The sequence below is a fragment of the Bactrocera dorsalis genome, chromosome 5 (assembly GCF_023373825.1).
Source record: "Bactrocera dorsalis isolate Fly_Bdor chromosome 5, ASM2337382v1, whole genome shotgun sequence".
Lineage (NCBI taxonomy): Eukaryota > Metazoa > Arthropoda > Insecta > Diptera > Tephritidae > Bactrocera > Bactrocera dorsalis.
Window position 1 is genome coordinate 67,878,805 of NC_064307.1, and position 17,501 is coordinate 67,896,305.

Genomic DNA, 17,501 nt, shown 5'->3' on the forward strand with positions numbered 1-17,501 from the left:
TACACCTCATAATTGCATGTACTGCTTGCTTGTATGTGCAGTGCAAGTACATATAGACATATGTACATATGCAATGCGGCGCTCTTTCAACAGCTGAGCGACACAGCAAACGGTGTGAGTGAGTGGAAAAGGCAAGAAAATCAGGTACATATTGTTGTTGTTGTTGTAATGTTTTTGTTGCTATTTTCTCAATCATTTCTTGTTGTGTTTGCTATTGCTGCTGTTATTTTCTTATTGTTGTTATTCTACTTGTTGTCGTTGTTTTTCTACTCTTGTTGTTGTGTTTGTGCCTTCAGCTGCATTCGCTGATGCAATTTTTGTTGGCAGCAAGCACAGCTTTTGCTCTTGTTGTTGCTAGTTTCAGCTGACGTTGGAGCCCAGCGCTTGCAGTGTTTGCTTTTGTTGTCGGTTGCTGGTGCAAGGATGATGAAAGTACAATTTAATTTTACAATATCTGAGTGACGTCTCCACATATATGCATTTGTGTAAAAGTGTGCCGGCTGTGAGTGCAACGCTTAGGAGAGCGCATGTACTAGCGAAAATTTGGGTGAGCGCAATTTGAGCACATCTACGTCTATAAAGAGCACTAAACGCATAACGCTCAGGTGTTGCTGACTGATAATGGGGGTCTCTGTTCGATAGCGCATGGGCTCGGTGTATTGCCTGCTTAATTGCATTATAATCTGTTTGCTTACTGCTTAATCAGTACATTAACTTCAAGCGCTCTGCTTGCTCCGCGCACTTCAACAAGGTGGGTTATATCTACGTACCCCAGGAGTTTGAGTTAGCGCTTCAACAGCTGTTTCTACATACTTTCAATGTGAGATACAAGTACATACATATGTAATAGATGGCCCTACTATACTTTTCCTACACTCTTTTCTATTTACTTGTAACTTTTATTGCTTAAAAACGCTCACACGCTCTTATAAATACCCGCTCTCTATATACTTGTTGTGCTGCTCAACTCAGCTGGGGGTTACACGCTCATCAATGCGCTGCGCTCCAGTCTTCGCATGCGGCTGTTAATTTTGCTTTGCTTTTTCATGTCGGTTCACCTTCTCCGGCTGAGTATGTGACTGGGTCTACGTGACTCTCGGCAGAGCGTAAATGGCTTACATTTGTCGAGAACGTTTTGCCATTGCCTTTTGTTCTTGTTGTCGCACTCATATACTGTGTATGTACTTTTCATTATGTACTATATTTACAGCCGGAAAGAGTGACATCTTTTTAGACGTTTTGTAGCCGCGCGTTGGTTGAGTAGGAACGAGCGTACGAACGCACGCACGACGTGCGCGTTTGTGTGAGCCGAATGCCGGGCAGTTCAGCTGACGACACGGACTTACAGAAAGTCGTCTGTAGCGTCAGCCGCTGTTGTAAAACTGCAAAATTACGAGATAAAATAAAAAGTTGCAGCAAAAATAATTTACTAAAAAATTTTAATAAAAATGTGTTTGCTTGCTTGTTGGTGTTGTAGTGCGATAAACGCTCCCTTTGCGCCGCTTGCCGTGAACTCATAATTCGACTGTGATATTTTTTCATTTTTTTATCCGCTTTTGATTTTGTTTTGTTTTTTTTTCGCTTTTTGTTTGCTGTTGAAAGTTAATACAAACAGGATGCGAAATCAATATATCAAACTCAAGCCGCACTGAACAACGAAAAACGGGTTTGCAGGCAAAGTGCGGGTGAAAGCGTAAAACCGACACTACAACAACTGCAAAGCAGCGACGTTTGCAATAAAAAAGTAAACATTAAAGTAATTGTGCTAATTATAATAATCATTATAAGTGCGATTACAGGCGGACAGACATACAAATTTTTATATATGCATGAATATGAATGTGTACATATGTATGTATATGTACATACATACATATATTGATAGATATAATATAAAAGTTCAACTCGTAGGCCTGTTTATGAAACTAGTTAGCAAGCAATTAGTTGAGTTTTATATTTTTTTTTATGTTATGAGTGGTTTATTAGCAGGCAACTCAGCAAAAAAAAAACCTTAAAAATTTGGAAAAATTAAAAATGCCTGACAGCTTATATATGAAAATATAAAGTTGCATATTTCAGCAATAAATTTGTTTGCAATTGCATTATTTGCATATAGCTTGCCTACAAAATGTTTATTTTCGTTTAGATTGACATCTTTTCAGTCTAAATGGGGGGCTTGTCGCCGCTATCAGCTCGACCAGTCAACGTTCGCATTTAATAGGCAGATTTTATTTATTGCTTAGTGACTTTTTCACCTGATTTAATAAGATACTCAAAAGATTTTTTTGTAGAAATTTCTATATCTTTAGCAATCTCTAAAATCATCCATAAAAATAAATAGCGAAAATCTTCCAAATTCTCTTCAAATTAACGCATACCATTTTGCCATGCGTACGTGTAAGGCTTGTCACAAAATAAGCAATTTTAATTAATTTTTAATTAAAAAATAAAATAATTTTTTTTTGCAAAATCGAAAAGACTTTCAATTGTAGTTCAGCTATGCATTTTGCTATGTGAAAAAATCAAAATTTTCCCACAATTTTAATTTTAATAATTAATTTTGAATTTACAAAATTGATTTTTTAGTAACAAAAAAAATTCAGCAAATTTTAAATTTTTATTAAGCTTGTGAAATAAGAAATTTTCAAAAAAAATAAGATAATTTTATAATTTGGAAAAGACTTTCAAATTTAGTTCAGTTTGCGTTTTGCCATGTTTAAGAGAAGTTTTTTTCGCACAAAATGTAATTTTATTTAATTTTGAATTTAAAAAAAAATCTTCAAATTTCAAAATTCAAATTTTGCTAACAAAATGAAATTTTTTATGAGAAATATCATAATAGATAATATTTCCATAAGCTTTTTTTAATCGAATTTTTATTTTTGGCTTACTAACTATTATTTCGCAAAAACTGCAGAAAAAAATGCTTGAATCGTTTATTTTCATTTTCTTCGAAAACGTATCATAGTTATGTACATATGTATGTATGTATATATTTTTTGTACCAGCAGAAAGTGAAGATTTCAACGAAAAACTTTTGAAAAGACAGATATTTTGACGTGAAAATTTTCAATTAAAATCTAGTGTACTCTTCCTAGAAAAAATAAATAAAATAAAAGTGAAAAAATACAATTAAATCTATAAAAAATTAAATTCACACTAAATTTCGTGAAAGAAACTTTTATTGTACAAGATGAAAATAAAAGTAAAAAAAAAACAAACATTTTTTCCCTCAGAAAATCAGCGAAATTTCTAATTCATCGAGTATAATTATTCACAATAAAAAAAATAACGGGTGATTTTTTTGAGGTTAGGATTTTCATGCATTAGTATTTGACAGATCACGTGGGATTTCAGACATGGTGTCAAAGAGAAAGATGCTCAGTATGCTTTGACATTTCATCATGAATAGACTTACTAACGAGCAACGCTTGCAAATCATTGAATTTTATTACCAAAATCAGTGTTCGGTTCGAAATGTGTTTTATCGACAAATTTTGTTCAGCGATGAGGCTCATTTCTGGTTGAATGGCTACGTAAATAAGCAAAATTGCCGCATTTGGGGTGAAGAGCAACCAGAAGCCGTTCAAGAACTGCCCATGCATCCCGAAAAATGCACTGTTTGGTGTGGTTTGTACGCTGGTGGAATCATTGGACCGTATTTTTTCAAAGATGCTGTTGGACGCAACGTTACGGTGAATGGCGATCGCTATCGTTCGATGCTAACAAACTTTTTGTTGCCAAAAATGGAAGAACTGAACTTGGTTGACATGTGGTTTCAACAAGATGGCGCTACATGCCACACAGCTCGCGATTCTATGGCCCTTTTGAGGGAAAACTTCGGACAACAATTCATCTCAAGAAATGGACCCGTAAGTTGGCCACCAAGATCATGCGATTTAACGCCTTTAGACTATTTTTTGTGGGGCTACGTCAAGTCTAAAGTCTACAGAAATAAGCCAGCAACTATTCCAGCTTTGGAAGACAACATTTCCGAAGAAATTCGGGCTATTCCGGCCGAAATGCTCGAAAAAGTTGCCCAAAATTGGACTTTCCGAATGGACCACCTAAGACGCAGCCGCGGTCAACATTTAAATGAAATTATCTTCAAAAAGTAAATGTCATGAACCAATCTAACGTTTCAAATAAAGAACCGATGAGATTTTGCAAATTTTATGCGTTTTTTTTTAAAAAAAAGTTATCAAGCTCTTAAAAAATCACCCTTTATATAAATGTTTCTTTACCTAAACGTTTTAGGCTACTGAAACTCATACATTCATAATATAATAGTTAAATATTATATATTTTTTATAGAAATTTATAGAAATTTTTGTTTTTCCAACAAATATCTTTTTTAAAGGAAGATCAAAGAGATTTCTAATTTATATAGCATAAAATTATTCATAATAAAGAGTTTTTTCATCTAAAAACTTTACGTACATATATATGTATAAATAATAAACATTTTTATTCAACAAATAATTTTTCAAGAAACTATCTAAAAAAAGTAAAGAATTTTCTAATTAATCAAGTATAATAGTTAAATATTCTTTATATAGAGATCTAAATATTTTTTATATACCAAATTATAGAAATTTCCAGCTTATATATCAAACACTTGGCTTTAGAAAATTACAGAAATTTCTAGTTTACCTACTGCCATAATACATAAGCAATACTCCTTTTTGTCTGCAACAAATTTTTCTATTATTTCTATAGTCTGAGTTAATAAATATATAATTGATAAAAGTTAATAAATATTATTATAGAAAAAAAAAATAGAAAGCCAATTTTAAACATTTTGCCAAAAAGTGTCTAGAAAAATTCAGTGCTTCTTCAACAATATATATGTATATGTAACAATGGAAAAATATATACATATGTACATATTTTAGTCACTTGTGTTAAGTACGCAAACATAAAATAATATTTAATATTAAAAAATATATGTATACAAAAAATAAATAAATAAAATTGCAAAAATACTAAAAATGACAAAAAAAGTGTCTTTTTATTTCGATTTTCTATTATTGTCATAAAAAGTCAAATTCGGATGCAGATTTTTCTCGAAACTTCGCATTTTTATTAACTGCAGCTAATGCACATACATATTTACATATACTTATGTATGCGAGAGTGCATATATTTAACTACATATGTATATGTGTTTTTGTAGCAGTAAATGCACAGCAAACACCGTGCAACACGAAGCAGCAATGTGTAGTGACACCGTCTTTGCCAGATAGCTAGGTACGACCGACAAGACAAACTCATTTAACCATTTGTAAGCAAGAAAACCTAAGTGTGTGTGTTTGTTTGTGCACACATACATATGTGTCTTTGTGTGTGTGTCGTAGAACCGGCAAACAGTTGAAGCCAAGAGGCAATGAAATTTTCTGAAAATTTTCCATTGCCATAAAGCAAAAAACAGCAGCATACACACGTAGAAACATAGGTGAAATAGCAGTCAACAAGAAGCAAAGCAGGGGGATGCAAGAGGGTTGAAGTGATGGAACCGGAGTCAATCAGGGAGTTAGAGTCAGCACAAATAAACTACATTCATCATATGAACATATATACATATAGATTATATTTATATATGTACATATGTATATAAGCTTAGTATGCATGTGTGAGTGTATGTATGTACGTATGGATGTATGGAGTTAGCTATTGTCTGCGCATTAAGGTAAACTTTGATATCATATGGTCATAACTGGAAGTACATACAGCCACATACATAAGTATGTATGTATGTATGTATATATGGAGTAAGCTTTGAGGGAGCCAGTGCTGTGTGTTGATTGGAGCCATTTGTGCAATGCGGTGTCAAAGATTTGGCTATTGAGTGAAGTTTTAGGCAAAAATTAGCTTGCAAATGTGTGGCAAGCAAAATATGCAACAATAAAAGACAGACAAAGAGCAGCGCGAATTGAGTTCAAATGTTCAAATGTGAAGAGCATTGAAAATATATATTACATACTTATATATGTACATATATACATTTATATTATTTTCTATATTTTTTCTACATATTCTTAAACATCTATGAAAGTAGTAATGATTAAATGGTTTACATACATACGTATGTATGTATTTATCCTATATATTAATGTAGCTATACACAATTTTAATATTTTCCATATAGCGTCAAAAATCCATTCGAATCTATTTTTTTTTTCATTTTTGTAGTGAAAAGTTCTTCATTTCGCTATTTTCGGCGGTTTCGACCAAACAAATCGCATTAAGAAGCAGACACACAAGAAAATTATATAAATATATGTAGTTGATTTAAATATACATACATATGTATATATTTGTAAAGCAAGTATATGGGTTAAGCTAAAAATATATACATATACTATATACATACATACGTACATATATACTATATTTTAGTGCAATTGCAGCGTAACCGGCTTCTTGCAGCAGAAGTTTTTGTTTTTAACCAAGAGCTAACAAACTAGTATCAGTTGCTGGCATAAAATACATGCACAAAAAGCCGGTTGCAATTGTGTATGTGTGTATACATGTGCCTAAGTATATTGTTTATGGGCTGCTGCTAGGAAAGTTTATGGGATAAGCAATAGTTTACTACAGTTTATAGAATTGTGGACCAAGAAAAAAATCTTAGAAGTCTTTTTTCTAAAACCAAAATATCTTTTTTCTTTAAAGCACGTTCAAACATACTGAAAATATATTCTGAACTTCAAACATTTGTTTCGTAAAGTGAAATTTTTTTTATAAAATTTTTTTGTTATACAAAGAATATTCAAATAAACGAAAACCATATTCAGAACTTCAAATATTTTTTATTTGCAAATATTTTTAATAAAACTTGATGGATTTTTACTGTAGTTTATAGAAATTAAGAAAAAATTTAAAAATTTTTCAAATATTTTTTCTTTAAAACGTGCCCAAATGTACTGAATCCATATTCCGAGCTTCAAACGAATGTTTCGTAAAGTAAAAGTTTTTATTAATTTTTTTTTATGAAAAAAAAAAATAGCCAAACAGACGGAAATCTTATTCTGAACTTCAAATATTGTTTTATTAGTAAATAAGTTTTATAAAATTTATGGATTTTTAATGTAATTTATAGAAAATGGCTCAAAACAAAGTGTATGGCTATTTTTTGGAATTTTTTGTATAAAAGGAAAAAGTCCCAATATACTGAAACCATACTTTTAGCTACAAACGTTTGTTTCGTAAAAAATAAAATTTTTTTTAAGTTAATTAAATTAATTTATTTTGTTTTTATAAAAAAATTTATAGCAAATTGTTTTGGAAAAAATTTTAATTAATTTTTTTTATATTAATTTTGTTTTTATATAAAAAATTTATTTATTTCAATTTTTATTTTTATAAAAAACTCATTAAAAAAATAGCCAAACATACTGACACCATATTCTGAACTTCAAATGTTTTCTTTTTAATTTCTAAATTAATTTTGCAAAACGAGAGCTATTATAGCGTTATTTGCAGCATAAAATTTTTTCCATCGAAAAAAATTTAAAAAACAAAAAAACTGGTTTAAATGCCAAGCAAAATATCCGCTCATATACTTAAGTACACTTGCAACACTTTGAATTTCACCAGAAATGTCACGAAAATAGTGTTTCCTAAAGTAATCCCTACACAAAGTCAGCATTGCAGACACAGCTACACAGCGCAGAATTGTATATCTCAATCCAACTAACAGGCTTTCCTATTTTCCTGCTTTCCTACATTTCCTACCACACACCACACACAAGCACTGCAAGGCAATGGAAATTTTAACCAAGCAGACATACGTATAACCGCTCGCAACGCTGTCAAATCAATATAACGAAAACTCACTCAGTTTTACACTATAAACACTCACTCAAGAGTTCAAGCCTTGCGTTGCTTATATTTGAAAGAGCATTTTCACATGTAATTAATGAAAAAGTAATGTACTCTTAAACAACAAAATGCCGACTCAATGTGCGCATGCACACTCTTTGTGGCTAAGAAAAGGCTCAAAGCCATTTTTAGCTTTGTTGTTGTTGCACACCAATAATATCTGCCGAATATCATACTCAATTGCAGCAGCGTTGCTGCCAGTATATTGATCAGTATTTTTACTTGCTCAGCTGTTTTGCTTAATATGCCCCCTTCCTCCGGCTAACAACACATACACGTACATATATACAGCAATTTTTTGCACGTTTTCTTTGTTTCTGCAAGTTTCCGCAGTATATTTTGTATCCTGTTTTTAAGATTTTAAGTCTCCCGCATAGATGGATTTCTTTTAGAGCTTACTGCTTACATGTATGCGTGTATATATGTATATGTGTGTATACATATGTGTGTATATGTATGTCGAGGGCTCTCATAAATTTATGAAAAACTTGTGTGGACATACATATTATATGTATGGTTGTATAGTCTAAGGAAGCTTCTATGAAGTTATGTACCTATGTTTCGTAAGTACTCGATATCCATTAGCTCAAGGCTCAGCTTAGAAGCGGTTTTGAGCTGTAATACTATGCATATTTTATATGTATGTATGTATGTATGGTCTATGGTATACAGGCAACACACATACATGCATATTGCTTCATCCAGCCTGTTCTGATGCAGTATTATATATGGTCAGAGACGCTTTAGCCTTTATGCTATTCCTCAAGGATGGACGAATTTCATGGGACTTTCTTCAGGCCTTTAGCGGATTTTTGATATGAAAATTAGATTTTGTAGACGCTATAACTAATAGAACGAATTTTCGGGGACCTTCGTCTGGGTGTTAGGAGGTTTTTTATAGAAAAATTAGTAATTGATCCATTAGCATACTTATATAGACCAGTCGTGCTTCCTTACGCCTTAATATTTCTATATGTAACGGGTGCTTGTTTTAAGGCTTGTGGTTTTCAGTGAAGCAGCCAATACTTTTTTCGGAGTTTTTTTTTGACAGGTGTTACTTGATTTGTACTCAATAACCCTATAAACGATGGACATAATCTCTCAGAAGAATCAGTAGATCGAGCAAACATGGATCGGTTTCGCATCACGTTTACTCTGGTTAATAATGCGCATCCTCAGAGACACCTTACGATGAGCACCGAAAACGCTATTGTCAACTACAATATTTTGAGCTGTGGCCAACCACTTTATGGCAGATTTTGCGGCAGAATCTTGGTTTCCGCGCTTAGAAAACCGAGCTCTTTATTATTTCATGTTGGGGGATTGTGACAGGGCCACCAAAATTGTGTGAAGTGATCGTTTTTTAGACTAAAAGAGCACTTTTAATCAATAATCGAAATTAAATGAGTTTCCCGAGCACTTCTACAGGCGAGTCGGGCCTCTTAATGCTTCAACATTGTGCTTGTATATACATATGTACATACATATATATTTACATAATTACATATAGTATACATATATACTATCTGTAAATACATATGTATATAATATCTGTAAATATCCAAAGAATTGCACCACAGTGGAAGAAGGGCTTGTGCCAGCATGGCCTCCTCTCTACCACACACTACTGCTCTTCAACTTGGTTTCCTTTTTCAACTTTTTTTTATCATTGAATATTGTTGTTTTACAAATCTTTTCTTTTGCTTTTTTTTTATAATTTTTTTCCGCTTTGCGCTTTCTGCTCTTTTGCTGGCATACTGTAATTTGACTCTAACGATAGCGGGATGGGACGCTTGGTACGCGGCGGAGCACACAACTCAGCTTGTGGTAATCATATGTTTTTCGTATGACCAGCAAATGTATACGTATACATACACAGCTATACGTACGTACATATGTATACATATAGCTATTTATAACGATATAGTACACTTCCATATGTTTTTTACGACTTTGTGGCGAATATGAGTATCTTTGGGTCGGTGCATACACATCCAACATACATACAAACATATGCCTTTCAATGACATACACACTTGTTTATGCATACAAACATACATATGTACATGTTGTCATAAACGTATGTGTGCGTGTGTGTAGCGATGACATGTGAGTATGTTAAGAACTTCTACCTGCACTGCAGCGCTGCCGCTGCTATATATTTATTGTTGTTATTGCTTTGTACTTATTGTTAGTTTTATTGTTTTTTATGCCGTGGCTCATATTTATTTGTTCACGACTTTTTCTGCTGTTCGCCACTGCTGCTTGGTGTCTAACTCCCTCCGCAACGTTGGCTGCGTTTATCCAACCACACACATATACAATACATACATATATATACATATATGTATATCGGCATATGTATGTACATATATAGAACCATAATAAAGTATATGAGACTTGAGGCAGAGCGTATGGAACCAGTTCCAGCTGAGCTAAGCAGGATGACAATGTAGCATACAAATGTTGTTTCCTCCGTGCGTTCGCTCTCTCTGCAACTTGCTGTATGATGAAATTACCTACGTTTGTCCGTCAAACCACACTGATCAACTGTTGTTGTAGGCTCACCAAAGAAATGCTGCATGTTTGTGCATGTCTTGCTACCGCTTTGTGGCACAGGTTTTTGTTTATATTGAATTTTTACTTTTTACTTTTTCCTTTTTGCTTTTTTGCTCTTATTGTTACACTTTTGCACTTGCCACATAGTCCCGCTTTGCCTTTGCTGTCTCCTCAGCTGATCGCAGCCTTAACAATGCCGAAATCAATCTCTTTGTTGTTGCTGCTGTCAGTGGCTGACGTGATATTTCGCATTTTGATTATCGAATTATACGATTTCATCATATGATCTGGCAGGAAAGTTCTAGAGCTGCAGGTATATACACACTAATAGGTATAGATATATGTATGTACACAGGCTGCTTGGTACCCGCATCAGCAGGGTTTGCATTTACTTATATTGAGCTGCTGTTGCCGGGTCGGTTCGATTCAGGCGGCAGCGCAAGATACGATCGATCGACGGAACCTAACAACCAAAGGTCCGGCTGGCTGGCTAGCCGTCAAATTGGTACATGAAGCCAGGCATATGTATGTATATGTGTATGTATGAATGTAAGGATGGCAATATGTATGTATGTGTGTATGGATATGTAATTGGAAAGGCAATTGTGTGTATGCGCTCTTGTACCTGACTTGCATTAAGTATCTGCATGTATGTATGTACATGTGTACATACGTATGTGTGCATACGGTTGCTGTCGATCGCGTGAGTTTCTGCTCTTTTCCTATTGCACTCAGAATTTTCTACGTCTTTACTGCAGTTTTTGTTGGACATTGATAAAAATATATAATAGTATAAACATACATGCATACATACATATGATACATGATGTTTAATACATGTATGTATGCATATGTGTGTTTTCTCCTAGCCCAGGGAGATTTAATATGCTGACGAAATACAATCTGATTATTAATTTCACTTTTTTGCGTAGCTGCGATTTTTGAATCATTTTAACTGTACATATGTACATACATACATATGCATGGAATTTTTTCTGAGCTACTAATTGCTCTTTCATAAATCTTCCAGAGTTTTCGATAAGCTTGATTTCATCACTCCTAGAAATCTATTAGTTTTAGAAAATACATGAAAATCATTAGGCGCTGCCTTGGGTAATAATCAACGTAGAATTTTGCTAACTCGTGGTGGATAATACACCTGCCCATCTTCTATTTCTCGAGATAATTTTACGGATTATCTTTCCCACAACTTTTTTGACCTCTGCCCAAAAACTCAATTAGAATAAGGTCGGGTGACTAAGCCGGCCAACGCATATCATCTACACCATTTAGAGTAAACACATTTTTTACCAGCTTTCTGGTATGCTTGAGGTCGTTATCTTGTTGATAGACCCATTTCAATGGCATTTTCCATTCAGCGTGTGGTAGCATAGACGACTCCATTGTTTCAACATACAATTTGGCATCCATGTTTTCTTTGATCCAAAATGAAATTGATTTTGGCACCTCCCTGTTTTACCATTCGTGAAATATATTTAGAAGCCTTTACTGTCCTCCGTAGATATTATCGGCGACCTCGAAAATCAAATGAAACAATTTTTGTTTCGTCGGATTACAAAATGTTGTGCCATTTTTCGACTGGTGCTCTTCAGTGAATTTAACCCTGGTCTGCACATGCCGGGGTTTAAGTAATGTCATCTTTCTTTAATCCTGCCATAGAGTTTAGCTGTTATCATTTTTTCCTTATTGTGGAAACAGTGACACTAAGATTTAACTAATCTTTTTTATTCTCACGAATAAAATGACCTTTCTCGGACCAAAACCACAACTTTCCTTAACTGTGTCCGCGAAAGTGCCTTTTTTCTCGCCTTGTTTCGGAATTTGTTTATTTCGAACACAGTTATACATACATATACGCCATAGAGGTTCGATATCGGCCGTTACGACAAATGAGCTGTTTCTTTGGAAGACAAGAATGTGTACACTATTTCAGATCCATAACTCAAAAGCTGGGGAATTATTTATTAATTTTCATTATTGATCCACATTTCTGTATTCAAAATTCATACGATAAAGGTGGAACGTCTGAATTAGAAAAAAAATTATCGAAAATACATTATTTGAATAACTGTGTTAAAATGAGCTGCATATCTGCATAGTATGTGGATACTCTTTTAATATTGCTATATGGACAAATATCTAAATAACTAACTGCAAGCAGTTTGTGCTGGCCAAACGCCTGAAATATGGCAACAAATGCATTGAATTGAAGAAATAATACAAAAATATGTTTGTTTGTCAACTTAGCACTTACTTTCAGCATATCTTTTACTTTTGTGCCATTTTTTGAGGTTTACAGCAGAAATACTGGCTAAATGTCCAAAACTGGTAGATCCAATATAAACTCTTCCCCTTTGACATTTTTAAAAATGTCCAAAAGGGACGGTTTCGAATAAAAATATTCATAGTAAGTTTTTCCAATAGACAGCACTTCAAAGTTGTAGAAACTTCTTGCATATTTCACAAGCACCGCAGCTCTGTCGCGAGACGATTTCGCAATTCCAAGAAATACTGCATACCAAGATCGCCACTAAGGGAGCGTTATTGCAGCGCAGCACGATTTTTTCTAACCGCAAATATTTCACCACTAATCGAGCAATCTCCGTGCGATTTGTCACGCCTCCGGAGATTCGCTGTTGCCGAGTCAATACTCCTTAGAAACGCATGCTTTCATATACATATACCCCCATATATGTATGTGTATGTACATATTTAGTATGTACGGTCTTCTATGTGCACTTTTGTATGACTTGTATGGCATGGGTTGGCACACGTGTTGCGTTTCGTTGCTTCCATTTGCATTTGCAATCGTATGCGCCGCTATTAGTCACATGTGCTAGCGATTCTGCGCTGAAGTTGACAACAGCAAACTTCAAGGTTCCCTACCAACACACGCTCATACACGCACTCATGCTGCTTACTCATCGCCCAAGGTGCTGGCTTACTCATTAACCTTTCCGAACTTAGAACACCAATTAAACAAATACATTTGTACATATTTACTAACTAGCACATGTAAATAGAAGAAATTCGCAAATATTCTGGCGACTGGACAAATATTAGAAATATGCGTTGCTCAACGCACGCAGCTGATCAAATATAATGTGTGCATATAGTAATATATATGAATGTACGTATGTACATATATGGGTGTACGTATAGCTGTGTAGGAATGTTAAATATAAATCTACATACATATTACAATTTAAGCAAATGATAAGTAAGATTCTCATATTATGTTGAGTACTTGAGCGCTGGTATCCTCTAATTGTTAGTTAATGCTCACTAAACCGGAGTGGTTTTTTGGAGAGGATTTATTAATTGTGTTAATAATGTGCTAGTGTTGTGAAATTGAAAGAACACCTGTTTCTATTCACATACGCACATATCTTCATGGATTATTCATACATATATGTAAATATATTTCTATATTTTATTGCTGATGCACGAATTATACAATCATGCAACTGATAAGATATCGGATGATCTACTATATGGTAACCATTAACAAAGAACTTTACTTAAAACGCAAATTTCCGCCGATTTCATCAAAATTCGAAATGCATTTGAACTGCAGGTAATTAAATTACAAGAGCTTGTGAAAATGCAATGGAAAATTTTAACTTCTTAGTAGAATGAAACAGAAGAAAAGTGTCTTTTGCAAAGGAAAATATGGAAAGATAATTTTTATTTTTATACGTAGACACATATTGTCAGCTAAAATTATAAAATAGAAACCACTTTAAAATTTGAGTTTTGATTATAAAATGGTTATATATTGGTTATATGTTGGTTACATATTGGTTATATATTGGTTATTTTGGAACATATTGGTTATATGTTAGTTATATATTAGTTATATCTTACCGCGGAAGCTGGCAATTTAAGCTACACGTGAAATATGATGTAGTGAGTCGAAAGGGAGTTAAAGAGATCAAATTCCAATATTTTGACTGCTTCTTTTCCATAAAAACTCATCGTCATAGCGTGTGAAATTTTCACAGAACACATTCAGTAAGTTTCCCAAAGGAAAAGTCAAGATATTTCCACCTAATTCTCTCAAGAAACCACATACTGACACCAGGGATTGTTGTCAAAATAGGGCGTAGTCGACACTCAACCCACTGACATAAGAATATCGCTTGCTTGTTTATATAAATACAGATGTAAAGACAACACAGATGTACTATACGTGAATGACCGTCATTTGTCAGCCGAAGCCAGAATTTCCCTACATACCGTTCTTACAAGAATCCGCACTTGAGAAGCACACATGTACATATTTATGTATGAATGTATGTGTCGGCTTCTAGGTAAGTGGGATTTCATGCTTCACAATTTAATGCCGTCACTAATCCGATTAAAATTACCGGTACTCGCTGAGGTACCAATTCTTCGCTGGGTAAGCGATCGAAAATTCCAGTAGCAAAGTTAACGCGGCGTGGCAAGAAAATGGTCACGTACTTATGGATGTGCAATGGGTCTGCGCGGATGCATTGCCATTCATACATATGTATGCACACATGTTCAACGTATGTCACGTAGATTGTATGCATTGTATTGCATACATACACACATATGTTTGAAGGGAGCTTATATCCAGGAGGTGAAATGTTTCCCAATGCTGGCTGCGGCAGTTTTCACCTTAGCTTGGAAGTTCTCTTGTGCTGACCAGTCTGTGGAACATATGTTTATACAGGTACATACATATATGTATGTATGTATATACTACATGTACGCATTGTGCCGGCATTGTCCGCTGCTTCGCCTTGAAACAATGCCGGTGCCGTATGACAATGCCTGTGGACCACTAATTGATACCAGGCAGGCGCAGCTAAGTCGCGGTGTCCGCTCATCAATGCAGGCATATTGAAATTTATACAAAAACTGCTTTGACGTATGTATGTAGTGTACATACTTGCATCTGCATACAAAGCATGCGTTTTGTGTATATCCTGACCATAGAGTGCCTACTGCTGTCACTTTCTAACCACTGCGGCCTTTTAGGTACCATATGTGTCAAGACTGACCTGCTCAGCCACCTAGGCAAAGTGAAAATGTGAAGTATGCTAGTTGTTGTTGTAAGTCGAAGTAATTAAGCAACAATTAAGCGTAAACAATTGCCGGCTTTGTTTGTGCGACTAAAATCTATGCAAAATGCCCAAAGTCAATTATGTTGACTCTTTTCGTGGCATCTGGGTATTGGTATAATCGCCGGGGGAGGCGCTGATGCCTATAAAGCGCATTGTCAACGTTCTTGAATAGCTATTGTTTTGGTGTTTAGCGGTCGCGCCTTTGAAATTAAACAAGTCCGGCGTTAGGCGAAATGTTTCATGGGAAAAACGCATTTGTCGCGTAGGATGGCGGACGTAGAGGACAATAGTGAAAGTGGAAGGCGGTCAGACGACGCTTGGCCAAAACCGCCTTCACTTTTGAAGGCAATATATTCATACCTTTATACATATACATATGACTGTATGTATGCATATACTCAAAGCACAAACTTCATTAGCTGCGGCAGCTCCTCATTAAAAGTACTTGACCAGCTGACGTGGTTCTTAGTGAACGCTGATCCTGCCGTCTGCTGAAAATCACCTTCAAACTGCTAGGACGCGTCGAAAACTACATCCACTCATGCATTATTATGTGTCTATACCAGCAAGCGAGCGTCTAATACGCATTATTAAGCGAAGCATATTCATTAAGAGAATATTAAATGCTTGGCCATAATCAAATCGCTTAAGCTGTCGGCTGTCTTTCGATTTGATTGTCGCATTTCTCATGAACAGCGTCGCTTACGAATGCTTAAGTAGTTACATGTCGACTCTCCTCCACCTTATATACATATAGCATATGTAATACGCTGGTGATTAAAAGCGACTTAATGAACTAATGAGTTATGTTGAAATGACTGCGTCGAAAAATAATTAGTAATTATGGCTGAAGATGATTAGCTGGTGATTTGGAACTCGTCTGTGTGTTGACTTATGCAAGAACATCGAGGTATTCGTTTGAGTTATGAGAAAACAAGGCGACTGATGGGGTTTGATAAGCCTAATATGCATTAGAAGTAATTAAAAATGTATAATAATAATAGTAAGAAAATAAATAGATTTATATATATTCATATTATTTTTAGATTGTAGGTCAAATCATTGATTTCAGACCCTCCTCACTATAATAGCTGTGAAATATTTAGGAAAGAGTGCTAACTTTCCCACGACAGTCTGGTCTACGTAACCGGTACGAACCTAGATTTTCATACGCCCAAAGCTTGTCAACTTGGCAGCATGCCGCGATATAACTTCAGGTATGCTTTCTGCCACAACAACAACAAAGCTTGTACAGGGTTAGTGCCGAAAGTAATATCACTGACTTTTTTCCGCCGCGACAGTACTACGGATCGAGCGCGCATCGCCTGGATTCGGTATTTAACGGACGAGCGGCTGGTCATTTGTCTCCAAGTACATGGAGAATCAGGACAAACATTTTCGCGCGACGTATGTCAAGAAGTGTCATTGAACATGTGTGAAAGTGACCCCCAATTATTGAATACATAATGTAATCACAAGTGACGAGTGACAAACCGTCAAAGTCAATTTTTACGTGAAAGTCTTAAGGTGACTCAAACGAAAGGTCAATCGGGTCCGACAAGACGTCGCAGCCGATTGGAAGTTGCAGCACGATAACGCCCCTGCTTACATCACCTTTCTTGTGAACAGCTATCTATCCAAGGCCGTCATCCCAACGCTTCCGCAGCCGCCCTACAGCCCGGATGTAGCCCCCACAGACTTTTTTAGTTTCCTTGCCTGAAAAGACCGACGAAAGACAAGCAATTTGAAACAACGGAGGGGATGCAAGCAGCATACTCCTCGGATTTCAAGGCTATTCCGGAGAACTCCTTCCGTGACGCCTTCAATGCTTGGCAATCGCGCTGGCAGCGCTATATCGACGCAGCCTATTTTGAACGTTTTTAAAGAATTTTAACGATTAGTTCCAAACTTTTTTTTATATCGACTCATTCCTATTACTTTTCG

General features: G+C 35.2%; 2 long non-coding RNA genes across 2 annotated transcripts in view; both read left to right on the forward strand.

The window, feature by feature from the left end:
• LOC109579642 (uncharacterized) overlaps nt 1–17,501 on the forward strand; it is a 295,349-nt gene that overhangs the window by 220,944 nt on the left and 56,904 nt on the right. The window lies entirely within an intron of this gene.
• Nucleotides 1,013–3,231, forward strand: LOC125778613 (uncharacterized). The gene is made up of 2 exons (XR_007422821.1): nt 1,013–1,409; nt 3,012–3,231. It is a non-coding gene; the product is annotated as an uncharacterized LOC125778613 (long non-coding RNA).